Raw genomic sequence first — 26,964 nt, 5'->3', positions numbered from 1 at the left:
ACCACCTCTTGCTGGTTGATTTAATATTCACAGTGACATTATCTCCGACTCTCTTGTGAGTGAATTCACATTCACATTCTTTAGAGCAAGAAACTGCATGAATTATAAACAAACCATTGTCAGTCTAACTGGCGGAAAATTTTAAATTCTGGATTTAATTTTTACTGTGCCTAGTTTCTCACCTCTCTTATCCCATTTCCATGCGTGTGTGTGTGTTTTTAAGTTTCCTAGGTTTCATAGTAATTTACTAAACTTAGCGTTTTCTCCCCTAACCTTTATTGTGCTTCAAATTTAGCTATGGAAGATAAAGTGATTTCATATTTATTTTCAAATGTAAGTATGTATTCTTGAAACCTGTGACTTCCCTCTCAAGTTCACTGAGTAATTGACTGGGGACATGGATTGAATGCGTGCATCACAGGAAGTTTCCAAGCGCATAACAGAGGTGCTTATAGTATGTGCATTTCCCACTTCTTAAATTATTTTGCTTGGAGGTAAGAAAAATTAACTTCTTAAGTAATGGGAATTTATTGCACGGATATGGCCCAGGGATTGAATGCAGAACCTGGAAAGCCACCAGTCTGTCACTCAGGCTTGCAGGACCACCCAGTTTTGCTTCTCTCTGGGCATCTTCGTATCAGCTATGTCTGCTTTTCGGGGTACATTTTGGAAGAGGTTCACCCCATAGCTCTTGAATTTGTTCTACCTCTATCCTATATATAAATATCTGGGAAAAATAATTAAATTGGCCCAGTATGGATCAAGTTTCCATCCCTGGGCCAGTCATATGTGACCAGGAATCCGCATTCTTTAGTGGGAAATGGGTGCTAGAGGCGGTTATCAATAAAAAGGGCTCACATAGGCTAGGCAGACACCTTTGTGGTTTATATTTAGTGTGTTGTGTAGGTGCTATTTCTAGAATAACAGAAAGTAGCCATTATTGTTAAGATATAACAGTAATAAGCTATATCTGCTCTCCTTCAAAAAGTGTATGAGGTTGAGGCTTCATCAGTGTGATGGTGTTTGTTCTCTTAATTGTCTTCATCTGTCATGTTCACACTTATCCACATGGTCTCTTGGGCCATCCTTTTATTCATTTATATTCCCTTTCCAGATATTACGGAACTCATAAATCACTTGCAAATTTCTCTGATTCATTCATTCCTGGATAGAGATAAGTAGAAGGAATGGAACTGCCCTAGTGAGATTTAGTTTCCTGCTCTTCAAAGCTGATGTGGGTATTATGTCTCCAATAAGTGTTCTTAATGTTCTCAATAATACCAGCTGTTGTGATTTTCTTACTAACATGGTCGTTAGTGAATTGTACTCTCTGGCTTGTTACAACACATCTGTGTGACAATGGGAAAATTTCCATAATTATGAAATTGGGTTTGAATTTTGAGGTACTCTCTTTTACGTTTTATCTGTTTTGAATCTGGTGATACCAAGGTCTATGTCTCAATGTAATATGTAGATGGAGCAATGTTTTATATTCATTCATTCATTATTTATTTATTGAGATCATAACATGAGCATAGCACCATATGGGCTAAAAAGAGAGAAAACTTCAGCAAGTGGTTTACAAATAAAAAAAAAGAGGCGGTATTAAGATAAGAGTTTGGTGGATAAAGAACATGATATAAACTAAGTCATGAAGATCAAAAGAGTACAGTTTCAAAGAGGAGGGACCACTACCATAAACCATAAAGGGAGGGGGTCATAGGATTGACCAATCAGCAAATACTTAGAGTAGCTATTTTTTTAACTTTTTAATTGTATAATATAACATATATACAAAGCAAAGAAAGAAAAAAGAAGCAATGACTTTCAAAGCACTCTTCAACAAGTAATTACAAGACAGATCCCAGAGTTTGTCATGGGCTACCATGCATCATCTCAGACACTGTTCTAGAACATTGGAGGCTAAAAAGGAATAAATATTTTTTATCATCATAATCTTTTTTTTCCTTTTTGTGAAAAATAACACATATACAAAAAAACAATAAATTTCAAAGCACAGTGCAACAATTAGTTGTAGAACAGATTTCAGAGTTTGGTACGGGTTACAATTCCATAATTTTAGGTTTTACGTCTAGCTGCTCTAAGATACTGGAGACTAAAGGAGATATCAATTTAGTGATTCAGCAATCACATTCATTTATTAAACCCTACTGTCTCTGTATAACTCCACCATCACCTTTGATCTTTCTATGCCATAGAGTAGCTATTTTTTAATTACTGCAAATTACATTCTTTTGCTTCCCACTTTTCTTCTGTTTCGTCTATTGCTCATATTTAAACTCTTGTTTAAAGTTTTTGAGGCATCAATGATTTTATTTTTTTCATCAGTGTGGGGATTGTATTCATAGGGGGAGGATCAAGAAAAAACTTCACCCCTATTATTTGCAGGGCCCCAGCACAAGAGTACAAGTGAAGACCTACATACCACTTGTCTGAATATTTAAATTTTTTAAGGTAACATTTTAAATTATCTTAAATTAATTTAAAAATACATTTATAATTTATTTGAACTTATTAAAATTTTTATAAAGATTAAAACTATCCTCAATTTTAGCTTTTAATGTCCATTTGGTTGACAATGTAGCCAGTATACATATGTGGTCAGTATTCACATATGTAAGGACTAGACATGAGTATACAAATGTAAGAGTAATAGAAAGGTTTAATTTTTAGAAAACTTTTCTGGACAGCCTCGTGCAACTGTTGCAAATACTGTGTGCTAAATTTGTGATTACCTTCAGAACTCTCTACCAAGAAATGTAATTCAAAGGGAAGACAGCGTTTACATGCTTCACGCTAATGAGAAAGGATAATTCTTTATGCAAGACTCTATTGAATTCATGCTATCTGAGAAGAAGGGTTTGGCAGGTCAATTAATTCACCTTTTCTCTTAAGCATTTTCACTTCTCAACTACCCTCCCTCTCCCTTGCTCTGAAGCAGGGTCCACGCGGAGGTCTTGGCCTTTGGATACAGCTACCTTTCTTTTCGAAGATTATTGAAAGAGATGTGGAGAAGCTTGCCCTGGGGCCTGTATGGTGTTCCTCTCAAGAGCAGATATTTAGAATTTCAGGCTATGCAGGGAGAGGAAGAGAGGAGAGATGGAGGGAGGAAGGGAGAGGAAGAAAGAGAGAGAGAGAGAGGGAGAGAGAGAATGTGAGAGAGAGTGAGCCTAAGGGCAGCCTTAGAAAGAGAGGAAGCAGTGAAAGTTAGGCTATTTAGCATTAGGAGGTTAAGAGAGTAGCTTGCACATTCCGCTCTAGAACATAAGCTCAATGAGGGCAGCAATTTCTCCATGCATCATGCCCGGCTGTATTCCAAGCCTAGGACAATGTGTCTAGCACATAATAATCACTCAATAAACATTTCCTGAATTAATCATTGCTGATTAAGCGACTGGGTTGATGTTAGTGAATAATACTTTATCATCTCAAATACTAACTGAAAGCTCAGGGGTTGCCATTTGGCTGGCAATATCTTTTGATGCTCTGAACCTCACTTCGCCTTTTTCAGTGATATTTATAAAATGACTGTCCTTGTTTTCTTTGGGATTCCCATGCTCATATTAAGAACTGCAAAAATGAATAGTTTGGGTAATTCATTTTAACTCATTTCTTATATATGAAACTTTCTTGCCAGATTTAGACTTTTCCAGGCATCACGTATCAGAGGATCCACATTCCATGCATTGTGCTGGCTTAGGCGGAGGTATTTAGAGGTGCTGGTGGCATCCTGTAGGAGCCTAGAAGGGCCCGTCTGAAAGTGCCACATAAGTGCACTGAGCTCTGCAAATGTAAGTGAGAGCTGCTCAGTTGTTTCTCTTCAGGGACAGTATTGTTTTTCATTGTCTATTTTAATGGGCCCCGTATAAAATACTCTTCTTCTCTTTGGCTCTTTGTCTCCTACTGGGTTATTTCCCTGCCTTATTTCTATGGGAACAATTTGCTATTTAGACATTGTGTTCTTTCTACAGGGATTCTTGATTATCAATTGCAGGGACTGTTTCTCCATCTACTGATGTTCAATCCCAGTGGCCCCTGGGATCATTTGCAAAAATGGGTTGAGTGTTAGGAGTCCGGGATGAATGAAAGGAATTCCAAGAAAAAGCTAACAAACAAACAAAAAAATCAAGTCCAGGCTTGATTTAATCAGCTGATGGTATCTGGATTGATTTTATTTTTTTTCAAATGTTCCTAGCAGAGCTCATAGGCATCCAAGATTAACCCTAGTTTAACCACATCCAAACTCCAACTATATAACTCCTTTAACAAATATAGGGCCATATTAGAATGAACCCCTGCTTCTAGCTCTGTGACTGCCAACAAAACATTCTTGGCTCAGTCTTCATAACTTGTGCTTTATTTTCATAGCAGATCTAGAATTCTGTCTGTATCGCCTTATATATTTCAAAAGATTCCTTTGAAGAATAAATCTGTATGAGTGAATGTACACAGGCCTTGTGACTTAGTTTATCATTGGAACCTGGTTAAGAAAGAGGTAAAGCTTTGCAAAACCCTTTGGTGGATTAACCATGTCTTTGCACATATGTTATCCATACTGACCTTACTATCCATACAAGAGAATAGCCTTTCGCAAAGACAAACTCAGGAAGCCCTAGACACAGCTGGGAAGCCTGTGAAGTTGTCTTAGGTTTGGGCCCCTTCCTATTACCCTCTCCTTTGCAGAATTTCTCTAGCCCAGTGCCTTCAGGGTGATTTTCCCTTGCAGATGCCTCTCTCTCCTCCATGCTTAAGCTTAAAATCCTCAGGCGCTGCGCTCCAAAATCCTAAGAAAAATTTAATAACAGCAAGTAAGAATGTTCAGAATTCATCCTACTCTTCTATATAGTTTGGACACCTCCAGCTATCCAAAGCACCCAAACCCTCCCAGACAAAACAAAGGGCATGTGAGCCAAGGGAGGCAAATTAGACTCCTTCCTGGCACTTTTTCTGGAATTCTCAGGGAAACTCCACATGCCTTCTCACTGGGATTATCAGCTATAAGAACAGTAAGCCCTTAGCCTTCCTTGTCACCATGTAGGGAGTTGGCCTGAGAATGAAATCAATGCAGAGGGAAGTCTATGGAGAATGGTGACGAATTCCTGAGAATATCATTTGAACTTCTGGAGCAACTATGACTGAAATTCAATGATTCCTTGAACTTCCCAGTTACATGAGCCAATAAATGACCATTTAATCAAATTTGAGTTACATTTCTTTCACTGGCCAAAAAACATTCCTAATACACTCTCTTAAATTCACTTCACTTTCAAGATTGACTCATTTCTAGTTGCCTGCTTTACATCTCAAAGGAAATCTCACTCGAAGCTCTTTTCTTCTCCCTACAGTTCTCCTGTTTCTCTTCCTACTTGTAGGTATATCCCTTTGATTATATAGCCTAGTACCTTAATTTCTTTCCTGCCCTTTCTTTCCACAGCCACTTGTCAAATCTCATCAACTATACTAATGAGACCTCTCATGTACTCGTACACTCCAACAATCCTTCCTCCCTTGAATTTCATTTCCAGGCAATTCTGTATATTTCAGTCAATCCTGAAGAAGAGTCAGAAATTTCCTGAATAGGAAATTTCAGCATCCTCTCTCTAGCCCACTTCAGCCCAAAGGAAGAGGGAAGTGTATTCTTCTCCAAAACCCCCTTTATTAGCTTTCCCCCAACATAGCAGGAGTGACTGGTCTGATAAGTCATAGGACACTCTTTGGGAGCAAATTTTACTTGTAGACTTAAACTTCATCCTCTGTCTTTTTCACCCTGGACCTATGGGACATGGGCCTCTCTCGTGTTTCCCATCCTCTCTGTGTCAGCTCATCTCGGTGGTGTCTGCTGCTTTGAGGAAGGTGCCTGTCCAGGGTGTCCTCTCTGTTCCTACATCTTCACCTATATCTAATTATTTAAACTGGTGGGTAGGAGTTGAAGTCTCACATAGTGTTGAAGCTTAAAAATGTTTTTTTTTCCCCCAGTAAATTGGTTGGCGGAAAAGCCCAACATGAAAGTAAGAGGATATTGAGTATTTACTAGCAGCTGTTACAACTTCATATTGGTTTCCTTTGGTAAGGCCAGAATTTCAAAAGTATGAGGAGTAAATTGTAGGATTCAGGCACACAAATCTATACCATATCCCTTCCTTGAAAGCTTTGAGGTTTCTATCACCCATAGAATAAACTCTAAGCTTATTTGTAGATCATTATGTAGCACCACAATCTACTGGGGGTACTTTGGTTTCCTTGTCATGCCAAACACCTCTAGACTCCTGTGACTTTGCTACTCCTTTTCTCCCTACCCTGCTTCTCTTTTCTCATCACCCCATCCATCAGGATTCTACCAGCCTTCAATGCACCTTAAATGCCACCTCTTTCTCTAAGTTTTACAATAAGAATTAGTTGTTCTTCTCTTTAGGTCCTATGGTAATTTCTTATTTCCTTAGGTTATACATTGTTTTCCAGTTATTGGTGTATATCAGTGTGTAAGTTCTGCGAGGATAGTAATTGTTTCTTATTTATATTTTTAACTGCCCTACTCCATGCTTGAACAGCACCTTGCATAAAATAGATCTTTATTATAAATTTATTTTCAGAGATCTAATGGAAGACCAAGGTGGCTGTGGGGATTAGTGCTAGTTGGTTTTGCCCGATATTCTTATCCAATGATTATTTCTATAGTTGAGTCCCTACTTACCTCTCTTGTCTTACCTACACCTTCATCTACTACCAGAGCCTCACCCTCAAGTCTAGCAGAGTTACAGATAGTTGTTCCCAAATCGCAATGATATTTCATTTCATGAAAGTGTTTCTTTACTGCCTTTGTCTCAAATTCCTTTCTTATTCCTGTTGTACAGGACAATTTACATTGCCTATTACTTGAAACTTTTTCTGATAACCTTATCACCTGCCCTTTCTTACCCAATAAAGGAATTGACCCCTTTCTTCTCTACTCCTTATACTTTGTGGAGACTGTTGTTTCATCATTTCCCCATTTTGGTTTGGTTTGTGTCTCTCTCCTTTCACTATATTGTAGTTGCTTGAGAGCAGGTTCCTTATCTTATTCATCTTTGGATCCCTACTGCCCACTCCGAAGCTGGTAACATAGGTTTTGCCTAGTATTAGATTTGGCGGTTTCTCTCTAGCTTCAAGAAGAATGTAAGGTCTTTGAGGGCAAGACAATGTCTAATTCATATTTTTACTACTTCTATTCTTCTTAGTAAGTGTTTGTAGAAGGAATAGATAAAGAATTCCTAGACCTTGGCCATGTAAGCCTAGAAATAAAGAAATAACCCCTTTATGTAAATAGTAGCCTGGTCTCATTACTTCAAGGAAGATACTCATTTTTATCCCATCCATTCTGCTATGGCCATTCCTATTAACCCTCTATACGCTTTCAAGTTGGCAAAAGAAACACTTAGAAAGCGGTGGAGTGAGGGAGAGAATGAATTCCATCGTTATCCCTGGACTTTCTTCAGGCTGCTTCTGGTTCATTTCACTACTTCACAATCTTTGGCATCCCTGCCTCTTGGGCCCACTGCTTTGTCTTCTGCAGCCTGACTCCTACTTTCCGCCAGATCCTTTGATTGATATCCTGATTTCAGCCCCCCTGCCCCCACCCAACAGTTCATGCCCTTCAGCGTTACAGTATACAACCACGTAAGTGTGCCCTTTCCCCCGGCCCCACAGCATCCCTAAAGGGCCCATTCCAGTCCTATCCCACTCTCAGCTGGCCCCACCCCAAGGAGAAGGATCCATCCAGACCTAAGTTCCCCTTGTGGAGCCTCAGCTCAGTGAGAATAACATTCCGACCTGGTTAGTCACTGCGGTTGGGTTTTATGAGTAGGGTGGAGACATTGGTTTCATCTTACCGTGCTGGTGTAAGACGGGTTAACTTTATTAAACATGTTGGCGCGTTGTAAATACGTACGTACGACTACTTACAAACCGTCAGTTTGCCAAATCAAATTGAGTCATTCATCAGGAGGACAGCTGAACGGGTTAATTAAAAACAGCTGCATCCAAGTGTGCTGACACCCACTTCCCTCAAGGAGGGCACAGGGAAGAAAGAATGCCTCTCCCCAAAATACAAAGCAGAGGTCTTCTTTCAGTAGGGGAGTTCTTGAGAAGCCAAGATAAGTTTGAATATAGCCTGGATGCTGTAATAATTAGAAAAGAATCAGACCAAGTAAATAAAACACAGCTATAGTTAAGTGTAAAAACTGCCCTAATGAGCCATAAAGCAATAAGAATATGTTAAAAATAAGGAACAATCTGGCATGGTTAGTTAAATCTGAGCAGTACACATTTTCTATTTAAAGATATTCCCCTTTTGTTCTTTCTGTAACTTGACATTGCTTATTTTATCTGTATTTTAAAATTAATTTGGAAAAAAAAGTCATAAATTGAAGTTTAAATTTATGGATTTTGATTCATTGTACTTTTCTGTATAAAACAAACTGTACCTCTATTACTTCTCTAATTAGAAAACAGTGAATTTATTAATTACAATAATTATATGTCCTCATATCAGAGTATAAATCTGTATTGCCTTGATTTTTCTGTTTTTCATCCACAAAGGGTAACTTCCTTATTATAATACACTAACTATATATGGTTTTTTATGCAGCTGGTTTTTAACTCACTGCTCCATGCCCAGGGAAGCCATGCCAGGCTGCTCATTTCTGATGTGGCCCCTCACTGTATCTGACCGAGGTTACCCCACTTATGGGCTTCTAGGTACCCCATGAACTCATGACACTTGGTCATCTAACCAAAGCAAGTGATGTTTCTTTCAGATTTTAGATTAGAGAATGTGGAGGGAATTGTCCAGTTTGTTGTGGGAGAAAAATGGAGTATTTACTATAGAGACTTCAAGGTTAAGGGAAAAAAAGAGAGTTGAGTGTAGCTGGAGTTGCCTTGAATCTTTACAACCTTCCCAATAGTAACCTTCCTTAGGTGTTTTTTTTAATTTTTTGTTTGTTTGTTTTTGGGTGCAGGGTCCAGTAACTGAACCTGGGTCTCCCACATGGAAGGGGAGCCTTCTACCACTGAATCACCTATGTACCCTCTTTTTAAACATTTTTAATTGTGAAATAAGTATTCAAAAAAGCAATAAATTTCAAAGTACTTTTTTTTTGTATGCTGTATGGCAGGGGTTACATTTCACTCTTTATCCACATGAGTATTCCATTATTGCAGTACCATTTGTTGAATTTTTTGTTTGTTTTGGGAAGTACACGGGCTGGGAATTGAACCTGGGTCTCTCGCATGGCAGGTGAGAATTCTACAATTGAACTACCCTTGCATCCCCTCAAAGTACATTTTAACATGTAGTTATAGAACAGATTTCAGTGTTTGATAAGGGTTACATTCCCACAATTTCAAGTTTTTCCTTCTGCTCCAAGGACATTGGAGACTAAAAAGAAATATCAGTATAATGATTTAGTAGTCACATTCAGTTGTTAAATTCCAACTTCTCTGTTATAACTCTTCCTTCTCCTTTGATCCTTCTCCCAATCTTTAGGGATATTTGGGCTGTGCCATTCTAACTGTTTTCATGTTGAAAAGTGATATTGACAATATGGGGTGTAGGGATGAAACTGGTTGATGTTCTTACTGGCATCTCTGGGTTTCAGGACCTATCTGGCCTAGGAACCATCTGAAGGTTCTAGGTTTTTGAAAAGTAAATGTTATGTGTGCAACTTTTGTAGGATCTCAGAGTCCTAGGTGTTCTTTAGGGTTAGCAAGAATGATTGGTTGGGGTTTAGCAAACTGTGGCAATTAGCTACAGTTAGCTGAAGCTTGCATGAGAGTAGCCTCCAGAACAGCCTCTCAACTCTATTTGTCTTAGCCACTGATACCTTATTTTGATATGTTTCTTTCCTCTCTGTTGGTCAGGAAAGCATTGCCGATCCCACAGTGTAAGGGCCAGGCTCATCCCAGGGAGTCATGTCACATGTTGCCAGGGAGAGTCACACCCGTAGAAGTCACGTCCCATGTAAGGGGGAGGGTAATGATTTTAGTTGCAGAGATGGACTTAGAGAGAGAGAGAGGCTACATCTGAGCAACCAAAGAGGTTCTCTGGAAGTAACTCTTAGGCATAGAAATAAGTTTCTTATTTCTTAGGCATAGAATTAAGTTTCATAAAAGCAAGCCTCAAGACCAAGGGCTCGGACTATTAACTTAGGGATCCTTACTGTTTGAGAGAGTATCTGGGGTTTCCTAGTTCCATATTTGTTTAATAGTTCCATATTTGTTCCATATTTGTTCTCCAGTCTCTCAGGGACTTTGCCAATTCTTTTTAATTATCTGCCCAACATACTTTGGGATGTATCTGGGTATTTTGTTAAGCTATACAGAATTACAAGCCTTTATTCCCATTGTGGGTTCCAAGTATTTGGGTTTTTTAAATGCACTATCCAGACAGGTTGAATTTGATGGTCTACCATAGAAAATTTAGGTTTTGGAAAAAATAAAACTCTCTTCCTTTGGTCTTGTACAGAAAGTAAAGTTCTAAAATACAGACAATGTCATCCTTTACCCTACATTCATTTTACACTAGTCCCAACCAGATCAGCTTCATTCTTATCTCTAATTGAAGCTTGATTTCTTTTTTAGTTTCTTTAACAGTTGTTGTATGTAGCAATGCTGACTTTCAGAGCTGCAGAACTCCAACTTTGAGTCTTAGGTGTCATACAGGTACCTAAAGTTCCAGGGAAATTCCAGATTATACATATATAGCACAGCATTGCAGAATCTCGAAATAACACTTAAAGCTCAGGAATAAATGTGATTGCTACAAAAGTATATAATCTCAGCCCCAATTTTCTTATAACTGTTTTCTATAAGAGATCGTACAATATCTGTCGTTTTGTTTCTAGCTTATTTTGCACAATATAATGTCCTTAAGGTTCATTCACCTTGTTCTATGTCTCATGACTTCATTCCTTTCTGTAGCCACATGATATTGTATCATATGTGTACACCACAGTTTGCCTTTCTGTTCCTCAGTCATTGTAACCTTCAGCTACCTCCATCTATTGGGCATCAGGGGTAATGACCAAAATAAATAATCCATGTTTCACAGTATCCTCACTTTGTTGTACAATCATCAATTTGAGATAATTTTCATTGCTACAAAGAGAAAAATAACAGATAAACATACCTTCACTATGGAGAAAATCCAGACCTCCCCTTAAATCTTGTCTCTCCCCAACACTTATTTACCCCTAGTATTGCTGTGGTACTGGTAATGCCTTCCTGTTAAATATAGGTCATAGCATGCAATAGTAGTTCCCCCCCTATATTCCTCTGTTATTGACTTTTTGTACAAGATTCATACTTTTAAAGTTCATGCAAGAACTTATTTATATGTGTACTGTTAATTGGCGAAATACATTGCTCTATACAATCTTTTTCAATCATATTCACCTTCAATATGGCAATATTACTTATAAACCCACTAATAAACTACTATCATGACTATCCGTTCCCATACATTTAAATTCAACCTCATAAGGTAACCATTCACCTATCTCTACCTTCTGTGTATCTCTAAAACTCCTCTAATATGTATTATAAGACTCTAAGTTTACCTTTACCAGGGTCATATTAGAGAAAACATACAGTATCGATTTTTTTTGTATCTGGCTTATTTCACTCAGCCTTATGTTCTCAAGTTTTATCCATGTTGTCATATGCTTCAAGATTTCATTTAGTCTTACTGCTACATAATATTCCATCATATGCATATCTCAAATTTTGTTTATCCACTAGTCTGCTGATTGATACTTGGATTGCTTCCATCATTTTCAGTTGTGAATAATGCCACTATGAACATTGGTGTGCAAATGTCTGTTCAGGTCACTGCTTTCAGCTCTTCTGGGTATATACTGAGTAGTGGATTGCCAGGTCATAGGACAACTCAATATTTAGTTTTCTGAGGAACTGCTAAACTGTCTTCCTGCACCGTTATATATTCCCTCCAACAGTGAATAAGTGTCCCAATTTCTCCAAATCCTCTCTAATATTTGTAGGTTCTTGTTTGTTTAATGACAGCTGCTCTTATAGGTATGAGATGATATCTTAATATGGTTTTAGTTTGCATTTCTCTTATAGCTTATGAAGATGAACATCTCATGTTTTTTTTAGCCATTTGTATTTGCTCTTCAGAAAAATGTCATTCATATATTTTGCCCATTTTATAATTGGGTTGTTTGTTGTTTTGTTGTTGATTTATATGGTTTCTTTACATATACTGGATATCGAACTTTTGTCAAGTATTTTCTTCCATTGAGTCAGCTGCCATTTCACCTTTTTAGCAAAAAAAGGCACAAAAGGCATTTGATTTTGAGGAGTTTCCACTTACCTATTTTTTCTTCTGTTGCTTGTACTTTGCACAAGCATAAATTTTTGTAAAATTTATGATGATACCTCCTATTACTGGTTCTTGAAGATGTTTCCCTATATTTTCATCTAGGATTTTTGTGGTACTGGCACTATAGTAGGTCTTTGGTTCACTTTTTTTTTTTTTTGGTATTGGCAGGCACCAGGAATCGAACCCAGGTCTCCAGATGGCAGGCGAGAACTCTGCCACTGAGCTGCCACGGCCCACCCAAACATATTAATTTATTTTCCCATGGGCAGGCACCAGGAATCAACCCCGGGTCTCCAGCATGGCAGGCAAAAACTCTGCCCACTGAGCCACCATGGCCCTCTTTGGTTCACTTTGAATTAATTTTTTATAGAGTGTGAGGTAGGGGTCATCTTTCATTCTTTTAGGTATTGATATCCAGTTCTCCCTGGCCCATTTATTGAAAAGATTGTTCTGTTCCAGTTCAGTGGATTTGGGGGCCTTTTTGAAGATCAATTGAGTATAGATTTGGTGGTCAATTTCTGTTCTCTCAATTCAAGTCTATTGATCAATATGTCTGTCTTTGTGCCGGTACCATGCTGTTTTGATCACTGTGATTTTATAATAAGCTTTAAAATCAGGAAATGATAGTCCTCCCATTTCATTCTCATTTTTAGAATATTTTTGGCTATTTGAGGATTCTTCACCTTCCAAATAACTTTGATGACTGGCTTTTCCATGTCTTCAGAGTAGATTGTTGGAATTTTGATTGGTATTGCATTGAATTTGTAGATCAATTTAAGTAGAATTGATATCTTAATGACATTTAAACTTTCTATCCATGAGCATGGAATGTTTTTCTACTTATTTGCCTCTTATTTGACTTCTTTTAGCAATGTTTGGTAGTTTCTGTGTACAGGTCCTTTACATTCCTGATTAAGTTTATTCCTAGATACTTAATTCTTTTAGTTGCTATTTTGAGTGGATTTTTTTCCCTTAATTCTCTCCTTGGTTGTGTCATTACTTGTTTTTGACTTACATTATTAATTTTTGCACATTACCCTTGTATTCTGCCACTTTACTGAATTTGTTTATTAGCTTAAGTAACTTTGTAGTAGATTCCTCAGGATTTTCCAAGTACAGGAGCATGTCATCTGCAAATAATGAAAGTTTTACTACTTCCTTTCCAATTTGAATGCCTTTTATTTCTTTTTCTTGCCTGATTGCTCTAGCAAGAACATCTAGCACAATGTTGAATAATGATGGTGACAGTAGGCATCCTCGTCTTAGTTCCTGATCTTAGAGGAAAGGCTTTCAGTCTCTCACCATTATGTATGATGCTGGATGTGGGCTTTTCATAGATGCCATTTATCATTTTGAGAAAGTCTCCTTAGATTCCTACCTTTTGAAATGTTTTTATCAGGAAAGGATGCTGAAGTTTGTTGAATGCTTTTTCAGTGTCAATTGAGATGATCATGTGATTTTTCCCTTTCAATTTGTTAATGTGTTGTACTGCATTGATTGATTTTCTTGTGTTGAACACCCTTGTATGCCTGGTATAAAGCCTACTTGGATGCAGTGTATAATTCTTTTAATGTGTTGTTGGATTCTATTTGCAAGTATTTTGTTGAGAATTTTTGCATCTATATCTATTAGGGAGATTGGCAGGTAGTTTTTCTTTCTCATAACATTTTAATTTTATTTGATGTTAGCTTCATAAAATGAGTTAGGCAGTGTTCCTTTTCCCTAAAGTTTTGGGGAGAGTTTGAGCAGGATTGGTGTTAGTTCTTTTTGGAATGTTTGGTAAAATTCCCTTGTGAAGCCATCTGGCCCTCGGTTTTTCTTTGTAGGAATATTTTTTTTCTTGAACTTTTTATTTTATAATTTCAAGCTTATAGGACGATTCTAAAAATAATACAAAACCCACAGAGAGAGCCAATATACCCCCATCTCCTCCAGATACCCATATCCACCAATTTTAACATTCTTTTATGTATATTGTTTCATTCTATCTATCTATTTTCAATTTTCTAAACATTTGAGAGTAGGTTGTATGCATCATGCTCATTGAAAACATAGTAGTTCCATGTACATTTCCTAAGAACAGGATATTCACTTATGTAACCACCTTAATTATAGTCATCAAATTCGAGAACTTTCACAGTTATAATAAAGCTTTTAGCTTATATTCCATTTTTTCATATGTCCCAATAATATTTTTTTCTGTGACTGAATGGATTTTCCCCCCAGTGGGCAAACAAAATTCTGTATTTGATAATGCATATCTGTATTATCTTACCTTACTTCATTTTTTTTTCTTTTCTGTTTTGTGAAAAATAACATATTCAAAAAAAGCAATACATTTCAAAGCACATCACAACAATTAGTTGTAGCACAGATTTCAGAGTTTGGTATGGGTTATAATTCCAAAATTTTAGTTTTTACTTCTAGCTGATCTAAGATACTGGACACGAAAAGAAATACCAATATAATGATTCAGCAGTCATACTCACTTGTTAAACACTACCTTCTCTGTATAATTCCACCATCATCTTTGATCTTTATCCCATTCTTTAAGGGTATTTTCATGTTGGAAGGCCATCAATAATATGGGATAGGGGAATGGAACTAGTTGATGTTCTGGAGAGGCTGGCCCCTCTGTATTTCAGGACTTATCTGGTCTAGGGAACCACCGGGAGGTTGTAGGTTTCTGGAAAGTTACCCTAGTGCATGGAACCTTTGTAGAAGCTTATATAACACCCTAGGTGTTTTTTAGGATTGGTAGGAATGGTTTTGGTTGGGTTTTGACAAGTTATGATAAGTAGCTGTAGGAAGATTTTTGATGACTGATGGAATCTCTTTACTTCTGATTGGTTTGTTGAGATCTTCTGTTTCTTCTTGAGTCAGTGTAGGTTGTTCTTGTTTTTAGGGATTTGCCCATTTTATCTAAGTTGTCGAGTTTGTGGGTGTATAGTTCTTCATAGGATTTCTTTTTATTTTTTTCCAGGGTCTGTGGTAATGATCCACCTCTCATTTCTGATTTTGTTTATTTGCATCCTCTCTCTTTTTTTTTTTTTTCTGTGTCAGCCTAACTAGGGGTCCATTGATTTTATTGATTTTCTTAAAGAACTGACTTTTGCTTTTATTGATTCTTTCCATTTTTTTTGTTCTTCAATTCATTTATTTCTGCTTTAATCTTTGTTATTTCTCTTCTTCTGTTTGCTTTGCTGTTCATTTGCTGTTCTTTCTCTAGTTCCTCCAAGTGATCAGTTAAATAATCAATTTTTGCTCTTTCTTCTTTTTTAATATAGGCATGTAGGGCAATAAATATCCCTCTCAACATTGCCTGTGCTGAATCCCATTAAGTTCTGATATGTTTTATTCTCATGTTCATTTGTCTTCAGATACTTATGATTTCTCTAGCAATTTTTTCTTTGACCCACCGATTAAGAATATGCTATTTGTGAAAGTTCTGGTTCTTTGGTGGTTATTGATTTTCAACTTCATTTCATTGTGATCAGGGAAAATGCTTTGATTCATTTCAATATTTTAAAATTTATTAAGACCTGTTTTATGCCCCAGCATAACATCTATTCTGGAGAACTTTCCATGAGCACTGGCGAAGAATGTATATCCTAGTGTTTTGGGGGTGTAATGACCTATGTATATCTGTTAGGTCTAATTCATTTATCACTTTATTTACACTCTCTATTTCCTTACTGAGCCTCTGTCTGGTTGTTCTATCTATAGAGGAGAGTGGTGTATTGAAGTTTCCCACTATTATTGTTAAACATCTATTGCTATCTTCACTTTTGCCAATGTTCGCCTCGTGTACCTTGGACCTCTTTATTGGGAACATAAAGATTTATGATCTTATTTATTCTTTGTGAATTGTCCCTTTTATTAATATGTACTGTCTGTCCTTGTCTCTTATAACATCTTTAGATTTAAAATCTGTTTTTCCAATTTAAGTTTAGCTACTCCTGCTTTCTTTTGGTTATAGCTTACATGAAACTTCTCTATCTATCGTTTCACTTCCAATGTATTTGTATCCTTGGATCTATGATGCCTCTCTTGTAAGCAGCATATAGATGGATCAGATTTTTTTTATCCATTCTGCCAATCTGTATCATTTAATTGGTGAGTTTAGTCCATTAACATTCAAAGTTATTACTTTAAAGGTAGTTCTTGAACCTATCATCTTATCCTTTTGTTTTTATTTGTCATATCTATATATTCTTTCCCCTCTCTCTCTTTTTATCCTTTAATATACCCTTATTGATATTCTTCAATTCTGTGCCCTCCTCCAGACTTCATTCTCCTATCTTTTTTTTTTTTTAGCTGGCAGGCTTCCCTGTACTATTTCTTGTAGGGCAGGTCTCTTGTTAACAAATTCTCCCAGCATTTGTTTGTCTGTGAAAATTTTAATCTCTCCATCACTATTTTTATTTTTTTGCATGGGCAGGCACCGGGAAATGAACCCAGGTGTCCATCACTTTTGAAGGACAATTTTTCTGGATAGAGAATTCTTAGCTGGAAGTCTTTCTCTTTCAGAACCTTAATTGTATCATACCACTCCCTTCTCACCTCCATGGGGCCTGTTGACTAGTTTGGATTTAGTCTTCTATTGCTTACTTTGTATGTGGTGAATTGCTTTTCTCTTGCTTCCTTCAGGACTTTCTGCTTCATTTCCGCATTTGACAGTCTGATTGGTGTGTCTTAGAGTGGGTCTATTTAGATTTATTCTATGTCGAGTTCATTGGGATTCTTTGACTTGCTTATTTAAGTCTTTTATAAGGGTTGGAAAGTTTCCCCCCATTATCTCCTCAATAAATCTTTCTAGCCCTCACTCTTCTCTTCTCCTTCTAGGCCACCAATGACTCTTATATTTATGCACTTCTCATGGTCTATAATTTCCCTGAGATTCAGTTCCAATTTGTCCATCTTTTTTTTTTGGTCATTTGTTCTTTTGTGCTCAAGTTCAATTGTCCTGACCTCTAGTTCATTTATTTCTTCTGCATCTTCAAATTTGCTGTTGTGTTTCTCTAGTGTATTTTTAATTGGGTCTACAGTATCTTTTATCTCTGTGAGATCTGCTAGTTTTTCTATTAATTCTTTCAAATTCTTCTTTATGATCCTTTAGTGTTCTCTTGATATCCTTTATGTCATTAGTCAATCCATTGAATTAATTTAGGAGATTTGTATGAATGTGTTTTTATTAGTTCCAAATTCTGTGTCTCGTCTAGTGTTTTAATTTGATTATTTGGCTGGGCCATATCTGCCTGCATATCTTCATGTGCTCTGTGATTTTCTGTTGGATTTGAGGCATTTGATTATATTGATAAGGTTGTTTTGAAAGTTGATTTCCCTTGCTCATTTAAGGATTTGTATTTGCTTGGGTTTGCATTGTGGGTTTCCTTTTGCTCTTGGTTTGTCAGTAATTCCCCTTCAAACCAAGTCCCAGACCTCAAACAGGAGACACCATCTATACTTGAAGAACTGTTGAAAGCTAGGCAGATAGGCAATTTGCCAGAATGCATTTTGCATGTCGTCCCAGCAGATGGCGATCTTGGGCCACCTCTTCCCCTCAGGACTACCTCTCCCCACCTGTGCAGCCAGCTGAGCAGACTGGAGCCCTGATGCAATTCCAGTCATGGCTGCTGGTCTCGGTGCTCTCTGCAAGCTGCCAACCCCGGGGCAGTGGGCATCTCGGTGGCAAGTCCACTTGTGGGTCCAGTGGGTCAGCAGTTACCAGGTGTCTGCTTGGAATGACCTTGGGCTGTGAAACTAAGTATTTCAACTGCCAACCTGGCAAAACCTTGGCCACACCTTTCCATGCATGCCTGAGGACTCTGGGCCTCTGTAGGAAAAAGGAAGTGGTAGCAGGACCCAATGAGACTTTTTTACCAGCCAATTGTCATACTGGCTACACTCTGCATCTCCCTCTCTTCACAAAAGAAGGGTCCCTCAGTCTCTGCCAAAGACCAGGCACCCAAAGTGGCCTGCCTCAGGAATTGGGGGCAGGCACTGTGCACTGGCTGGAAGGTCTCTGTGTGCAGACAAACCAAGTCTGCTGGCCTCCACGTCCCCTATGGGAGCTCCTGGCCGTGGCACTGAGAGGAAAGATCCACCAAGCTAGCTATGGAGTCAGGCAGAAGTGCAGGCACACTTCACTCCTTTGGAAACTGATTCTTCTTGCTCACCATTGTTTGCCCCATGTGGAGTCACAACTGAACATAGTTACCCTGTTCTCTCTGCCCTGATTTCTTTGCTTTTTCATCCAGGACCTCCTTATGTACTGTAGAAGATCCTCTCTGTTCACGTGCAGCCTGGAACTGCTGTTATAGTGTTTTTTTCTGTCACTTTTCTAGTTGTTCCATGCAACAGTTGAACTCAGCCTATCCTATTACACCATCTTCTTGGAAGTCCTCTTCCTTAAGGTTTTTGAAATAAATTCCTTTATCTGGCAGAGAGTCCTCTAGTTCCTTGCTAGAGTGCCATTCCTAGACCACCTGCACTGACAACACCTGGAAGCTTGATGCACAGCTTTCAGGCTCCAATCCAGACTTACTGAATCTAATTTCAACAAGATCCCAGGTAATTTATATGTAGCTTTATGTTTCAGAAGCTCCACCATAGTATACACAGTATAGCAGACTTCTGGTTATTCCTCAACACCTATTCTCTCTGTCCATAATAGTAGAAGCTTTGCTTTCACATCAGTGAGTCCCAGCTCCACATCTCCCTACCACCCTTTTAGCTGGGTGCAGTCACGAGATTAAATTCTTATGAATGGGATGTTTGCAGGAGTGAGGTGGGCCACTCACTCAAGTTCTGCCTTTAAAATGAATGGTTCAGAGAACATCAGTGAGGGTCATTCCTATACTCCATAAGGTCAGTACCCTTTTCCAGCATGAAGAAGTTAAAATGGTCATTGCCCAGATATTTTGAAGATTGAGAGAAAGATCAAATGACAAGGAGGAGGTGTAATTGAGAAATTAGGATTTAGCAAATGGCTGTCACTACTGATTCATAGTACAGATATTTATTTTTAGAGTCTAGTGCTTTAGAATAGCCAGAAGGAAATACCTGAAATTCCTGAGTTCTAATTCAGTAGACTTGATGTTTGCTAATAATTGTATAACTGTATTGCAAAAAAAGGTCAGTTGTCCATGTTTGTATGGATTTACATATGAATGTTTTGTTTTGTACCACTATTGATATATATATGTCAGTACCACACTGTCTTAGCTAACCTACCTCTACTGTAAGTCTTAAAATTGGGTAGATTGCAATACTAGTACCCAATAAGAGGGAGGGAAGTGGTATGGAATATATGGGTGTAGTACTTTGTTAATGCTGCCAGAATGCAATATATCAGAAATGGAACAGCTTATAAAAAGGGAATTCATCTAATTATAAGTTCACAATTTTAAGGCCATAAAAACGTCCAAACTAAGGTATCCAGGAAAGGATACCTTGACTCATGAAAGGATGATATCTGTCACATGGGAAGGCATATGGCAGGCATCTGCTGGTCCCCGCTTCCAGCTTCTGATTCCAGTGATTTCTTCTCTAAGCCTCTGCGGGCCTTCACCTAGCTCCTCCAGGACACAGCCGTGGGTTCTGGGTTCTGGCTTACTCAGCATTGCATGGGAAGGCACTGTGTAACATCTGCTGGGGTCTGTATCTTCAACCATCCATGTCTAGGCATCTCCTCTCTGTTGGCATTCCAAGAATCTTCAAATGTCTGCATGTCTGTCAGTTCTGAGCTTTCTCTGAAATGTTCCCTTTTTAAAAGATGCCAGTAAACTAATAAAGACCCACCTTATGTGGACAGAGTCAGGTCTCCATCTAATCAAAAGGTCACACCCACAATTGGGTGTGTCACATCTCCATGGAAACAATCCAGTCAGAGGGGTTCCATGCCAGAATATTGAATCAGGATTTGAAATGACAGGGCTGCCTCACAAGATTGGATCAGGACAATGACATAGCTTTTCTTGGGTACATAACAGCTTCAGACCAGAATATTCCATCCTTTGGACCCCCAAAAGACTTATTCTTTCCATATAAAAAAATGCCTTTATTCCATCATGTTCTAGTTTGCTAGCTGCTGGAATGCAACACACCAGAGATGGATTGGCTTTTAATAAAAGGGGATTTATTTCATTAGTTCTTCAGAGGAAAGGCAGCTAACTTTCAACTGAGGTTCTTTCCTATGTGGGAAGGCACAGGGTGATCTCTGCTGGCTTTCTCTCCAGGACTCTGGGTTCCAACAACTTTCCCCGGGGTGATTCCTTTCTGCATCTTGAAAGGCCTGGGCTGGGCTGGGCTGGGCTGAGCTGTGAGTGCTGAGATGAGGTATGCTTAGCTGCTTGGGCTGTGCTATGTTAAGCTCTCTCATTTAAGTACCAGCCGATTAAATCAAACATCATTCATTGCAGCAGGCATGCCTCCTAGCCAACTGCAGATGTAATCAGCAACAGATGAGGTTCACATGCCATTGTCTTGTGTCCATAGCAGTAGTTCTAGGCACCTTCACCTGGCCAAGTTGACAACTAAATCTAACTACCACACATCACAATTTCAGTAACAGTACAAATGCAAGACAAAGTCAGAAACAGTACAAAATCTCATCATAGTCAGTTACTTTGATCAGTATGGTCTGTTCTAAGGCAAAAATTTTCCCCTGGCTGTTGACCTCTGAAACTCAGAACAAGTTATCTTCTGTCAATATGTAGGAGGAACAGTCATAGGATACATACTCCCATTGCCATGGGGAGAAACCAAAAGGAAAACTGAGGTCAGGTGACCTAAATAGTTAAAAAAAAAAATCTGCAGGGCATACTGCATTTGGATTTCAAGGTCTGAGAGTCATTTATCATTGGGTACTTGAAAGGGTAGCAGTTCTACCCTTTCCAAGGGCAAAAACAGCAGCCCTGTTCTCACCATGTGCTGAGGTGAGGGTTGCAACATTCAGTCACATTGTCAGGAGGACCACCTTTTTTCTCGACTCCACCATTTCCAAGTATCAGAGCAGCACCCGGACTCTCTGCCATCTTTGGGGAACAGTCTCAACCCCCTAAGGACAATGAGTCAATCACCAGGCTCCTTGGAATCCCAAGCTTATGTGCTCCATCCTCTCTGAAGCCCCAAGTGGCAAAACTCTTCATCAGCAATGAAGCAGAAGGCCCACCCTCTGCTTCTCGAGCAACTTACCCTCTCCATGTGTATGGGTGGGTCCACTCTCCTGATCTGAGGTTTCCTGGCTCCAGACCTTAGCTTCCAGGCTTCTGCTTCTGAAGTAATTTTTCTTTCAATTTTTCCCTTATAGTCCAGGCTGTCAGTGTCAGATCCATAAGAAATTTATTGGTTTTCCATGCAGTATACAGGGATCATATCCATCTGACAATAGGACTTCCCACAAATCCTTTTCTGGATAACTCCATCTCCAATCTTTGCTTGTTCTGTAATGGCTGATTGCTTCCACATTTGGTTAAATCCTCACCTGGGGTCTCACTTTCTGGAAGCCCAGAATTTTCCAGCCCATCAATTTCTGGTTTCTTTCTACCCAATAATTCAGTCTTCAACTTATCTCTTTCCTGTCATATTTTACTATAAGCTGCAAGGAGAAAACAAGCTGCATTTTCCATATTATTTTGGAAATCTCTTCAGCTAAATACCCTGGCTCAGCACTTTTAAATTCTGCTTTTCATCCAAAACCAGAATTCAGTTTTGTCAAAATCTCTGCCACTTTAAAACAAAGGCCGCCTTCCCTCCAGTCTACAATAACACATGCATTATTTCTACCTTAAGGCCTTCTTGGAAGTATCTTTGGAGTCTGTATTTCTACCATCAGGCTCTTCAAAGCAATTCAGGCCTTTTCTATCAAGTTGTATCAGTTTGAAACTGTTGTGGACCCCAGAAAAGTCATGTTCTTCAATCCTCATTCAAAATTGCTTGGTGGGATCTTTTTTATTGTTTCCATGGAGATGTGACCCACCCAGTTGTGGATGTTAACTTTTATTTAGATGGTTTCCATGGAGATATGTCTCTACCCATTCAAGTTGGGGTTGTTTACTGGAGCCCTTTAAGAGGGAGCCATTTGCAAAAAGGCACAGAGCCCACAGAGCACACATAGCCTCAGATCACTGGAGATGCAGAAGGAAAGTGCCCGTAGGGGCCCTATGAGGTGAGGAGAGAAAGCTAGCAGATATTGCCATGTGCATGCCCAAGCTAAGAGAGGTATCCAGAAGTCAGACCCTAACCAGGTGCCTTCCCAGAGACAGAGGGATCATACTTTCTTGAATGAAGGTAGCCTCTTGTTGGTGCCTTTATTTGTCCATTTTCATAGACTTAGAACTGTAAACTTGCAATTTAACAAATTCCCTTTTAAAAAGCCATTCCATGGAGTTGAAATACTGGTAGGAGAGGGGGTTTACACGACCATTTCAAACCCTGGTCTGAGTGGACGGCCTTGCAGTGACCATGCTGTGCAAAGGCACCCAGCCCTTCTTGGCTCAGCGGAGAGAGAAGGACTGGCCACCATCGCCGGACGGTGCCAGCAGCAATGTGGAGTCTGAGCTGCCGCCCAACCATGCTGAGGGTCCGACCCTGGCCACTGCAGAGACTTCAAGTGAAGAACTGATAAATGGAGTTTAGAAGAGATTTTGAATACCATCCCTCGTCCCCCACTCCAGTAATGACCAATGAAGCTGGAGCTCCTTGGCTTATGATAACTCATATTGTAAACCAGGACTTCAAATCCTATGCTGGGGAAAAAATTCTGGGACCTTTCCATAAGCAATTTTCATGTATTATTGGGCCAAATGGCAGTGGGAAATCCAGTGTTATCTATTCTATGCTTTTTGTGTTTGTTTTTCAACCACAAAAAATAAGGTCTAAAAAACTTTCTGTACTAATACATAATCCTGATGAACATAAGGATATTCAGAGTTGTATTGTAGAAGTTCATTTTCAAAAGACAATTGATAAGGAAAGAAGATGATTATAAAGTAATTCCTAACAGTAAGTTTTATGTATCCAGAATGGCCTACAGAGATAATACTTCTGTCTACCACATAAATGGGGAAAAAAGAGCATTTAAAGATGTTGGAAATCTTCTTCAAAGCCATGGAATTGACTTGGACCATAATAGATTTTAATTTTACAGGGTGAAGTTGAACAAATCACTATGATGAAACCAAAAAGCCAAACTGAACACAATAAGTGTATGCTTGAATATTTAGAAGATGTAGTTGTTTGTGGATGGCTAAATGAACCTATTAAAGTCTTGTGCAAGACAGTTGAATTTTTAAATGAACACAGGGGAGAGAAGTTAAACAGAGTTAAGAGGATGGAAAAGGAGAAGGATGCCCTAGAAGGAGAGAAAAACATAGCCATTGAATTTCTTACCTTTGAAAATGAAATATTTAAGAAAAAGAATAGGGTTTGTCAATATTACATTTATAACCTGCAGAAACAAATTGCTGCAATGAAAACACAAAAGGAAAAAAATTAATGAAGACACCAAAGAAATTAATGCAAAGAGCAACATACTGTCAAATTAAATGAAAGCTAAGAATAAAGCTATAAAAGATGTAGAGAAGAAACAGAATAAAATTACAACATTTATTGAGGAAAATAAAGAAAAATTTACACAGCTAGATTTGGAAGATCAAGTTAAGGAAAAATTAAAACATGCTACAAGTAAAGCCAAAAAACCTTGAGAAACAACTTCAAAAAGATAAAGAAAAGGTTTAAGAGTTAAAAAGTATACCTGCCAAGAGTGAGAATATAATAACTGCAATAACAACTTGAAAAAATATCCTTGAAGAGAAAAAGGAGAAAGAAGAAAAAACTTAAAGGAAGTTGTGGATAGCCTTAAACAGGAAACACAGGGGCTTCAGAAAGAAAAAGAAAGTCAAGAAAAAGAACTTATCGGTTTTAGTAAATCAATAAATGAAGCACATTCAAAGATGGATGTAGCCCAATCAGAACTTGATATCTATCTCAGTTGTCATAATACTGCAGTGTCTCAATTAAGTAAGGCCAAGGAAGCTCTAATTGCAGCTTCTGAGATTCTGAAAGAAGGGAAATGTGCAATCGGAGATATAGAAGAAAAACTTCCTCGAATTGAACAAGAATTAAAGGAGAAAGAAAAAGAACTTGAAAAACTCACACAAGAAGAAATAGACTTCAAAAGTTTGGTTTGAGATCTTTTCAAAAAAGCTGACAAAGCAAAGAGTTCTTTAGCAGTGAACTGAAGTAAGGGGAAAGTCCTTGATGCAATAATTCAAGAAAAAAATCTGGCAGGATTCCAGGAATATGTGGGCTATTGGGGGATCTAGGAGCCGTTAATGAAACATACAATGTTGCTATTTCATTCTACTGTCAAGCACTAGTCTACATTGTTGTTGATCCTAATTATACAGCCCAAGAATGTGTAAACTTCTTTAAAAGACAAAATATTGGAGTCACAACTTTTATAGGTTTCGATAAGATGGCCACATGGGGCGAAAAAATGACCAAAATTCCAACCCCTGAAAATACTCCTCGGTTATTTGGTTAAAAGATGAGAAAATTCACCAAGCATTTCACTTTGCTTTATGGGATACCTTAGTAGCTAGCAGCTTAGGATCAAGCCACAAGAGTAGCATATCAAAAAGATAGAAGATGGAAGTAATAACTTTACAAGGACAAGTCACAGGACAGTCAGGTACAATGACTGGCAATCGAAGCAAAGTAATGAAAGGAAGAATGGGTTCATCAGTTATGGCTGAAATCTCTGAAAAAGAAGTAAATAAAATGGAACCACAGTTGCAAAGAGACTCTCAAAAAGCAGCACAAATTCAGGGACAGAAAGCACAACTTGAAGAAGTAGCAGTTATGTTATGGAACAATGTATGAGAAATGAGGAATATGCTAGAAAAAGTTTACTGCAAGCATCCATCGCTTATCAGAGCAAGAAGAATATTTGAATGTCTAAGTTAAGGAACTTGATGCTAATGTACTTGCTACAGCCCTTGATAAAAAAAGAGAGGCAGAAATTACTAGAAGAAAATGTTAGTGCTTTCAAAACTGAATAGGACAGTGTGGCTGAGAAGGCTGGTAAAGTAGAAGCTGAGATTAAAAGGTTACACAATATTATCATAGAAATCAATAACCATAAACTAAAGGTAAAAGACAAACTTGATCAAATAAATAAGCAATTAGATGAATTTGCTTCGGCTATTACTGAAGTCCAAGTATCAGTCAAGACTGCAGACAAAAATCTTAAAAAAGCACAAGACTTTGTCTTTCATAAAGAGAAAGAAATAAAAGATACTGAGAAGGAAGTAGATGACTTAACAGGAGAGCTAAAAAGTCTTGAGGACAAATCAGAAGACGTTGTGAAGAACACAAATGCTGCAGAGGAGTCCTTACCAGAGATCCGGAAAGAACATCGTAATCTACTTCAAGAACTAAAAGTAATTCAAGAAAATGAACATGCTCTTCAAGAAGACGCACTTGGTATTAAGTTGAAACTTGAACAGATAGATGTTCACATTGCTGAACATAATTCTAAAATAAAATATGGACAAAAAGAAATTTCAAAAATATCACTGCATCCCATAGAAGGTAATCCTATTAAAGAGGTTTCCATTTTAAGCCCAGAGGATCTTGAAGCAATCAAAAATCCTATAAAAAATCAGATTGCACTTTTGGAAGCCCAGTGACATGAACTGAAACCAAACCTTGGTGCCATCGCAGAATATAAAAAGAAGGAAGAATTATATTTGCAATGGGTGGCAGAATTGGACAAAATTACTCATGAAAGAGATAATTTTAGACAGGCATATGAAGACCTTCGAAAACAAAGGCTTAATGAATTTATGGCAGGTTTTTACATAATAACAAATAAATTAAAGGAAAATTACCAAATGCTTACTCTGGGAGGTGAGACTGAACTGGAGCTTGTAGACAGCTTGGATCCTTTCTCTGAAGGAATCATGTTCAGTTTTGGACCACCAAAGAAAATTGGAAGAAGATCTTCAACCTTTCAGGAGGAGAGAAAACTCTTAGTTCATTGGCTTTAGTATTTGCTCTTCACTACTTACAAACCCACTCCCCTTTGTTTCATGGACAAGATTTATGCAGCCCTTGATTTTAAAAATGTGTCTATTGTTGCATTCTATATATATGAACAACAAAAAATGCTCAGTTCATCATATTTCTCTTCTAAATAATATGCTTGAGATTTTAGGTAGACATATTGAAATTTACAAAACATATAATATAACAAAAAGTGTTGCGGTAAACCCAAAAGATATTGCATCTAAAGGACTTTGCTAACCTTGATTATACTGAAGATTCCAAAGATTCCTTGTTGAATCAACATAGTTTGGGTATATGACGGGTTTTTTATTTGTAAAGAAGTGTATAAAAATACATATTCCTAAACTGAATCACAAAACTTATTTACGTTTTATACTGTTAATTTAAGACATGTAATACATCTAATAAAGTATTCTCTATACCTACTTCTAAAAAAAAAAAACATTCCATTCCTGGCATAATGCATTCTGGCAGCTTACAAACTAAAGCCCAAT

General features: G+C 38.0%; 1 pseudogene; it reads left to right on the top strand.

Annotated features, from left to right (window-relative positions):
- The first annotated feature begins 22,861 nt into the window (after positions 1-22,861).
- On the top strand, positions 22,862-26,707 carry LOC143660907 (structural maintenance of chromosomes protein 4-like; annotated as a pseudogene).
- The last annotated feature ends 257 nt before the right edge of the window (positions 26,708-26,964 follow it).

Source organism: Tamandua tetradactyla, chromosome 2, assembly GCF_023851605.1.
Source record: "Tamandua tetradactyla isolate mTamTet1 chromosome 2, mTamTet1.pri, whole genome shotgun sequence".
Classification (NCBI taxonomy): domain Eukaryota; kingdom Metazoa; phylum Chordata; class Mammalia; order Pilosa; family Myrmecophagidae; genus Tamandua; species Tamandua tetradactyla.
The sequence above is the reverse complement of the archived record's forward strand: the minus strand, read 5'-3'. Positions and strand labels throughout refer to the sequence as shown.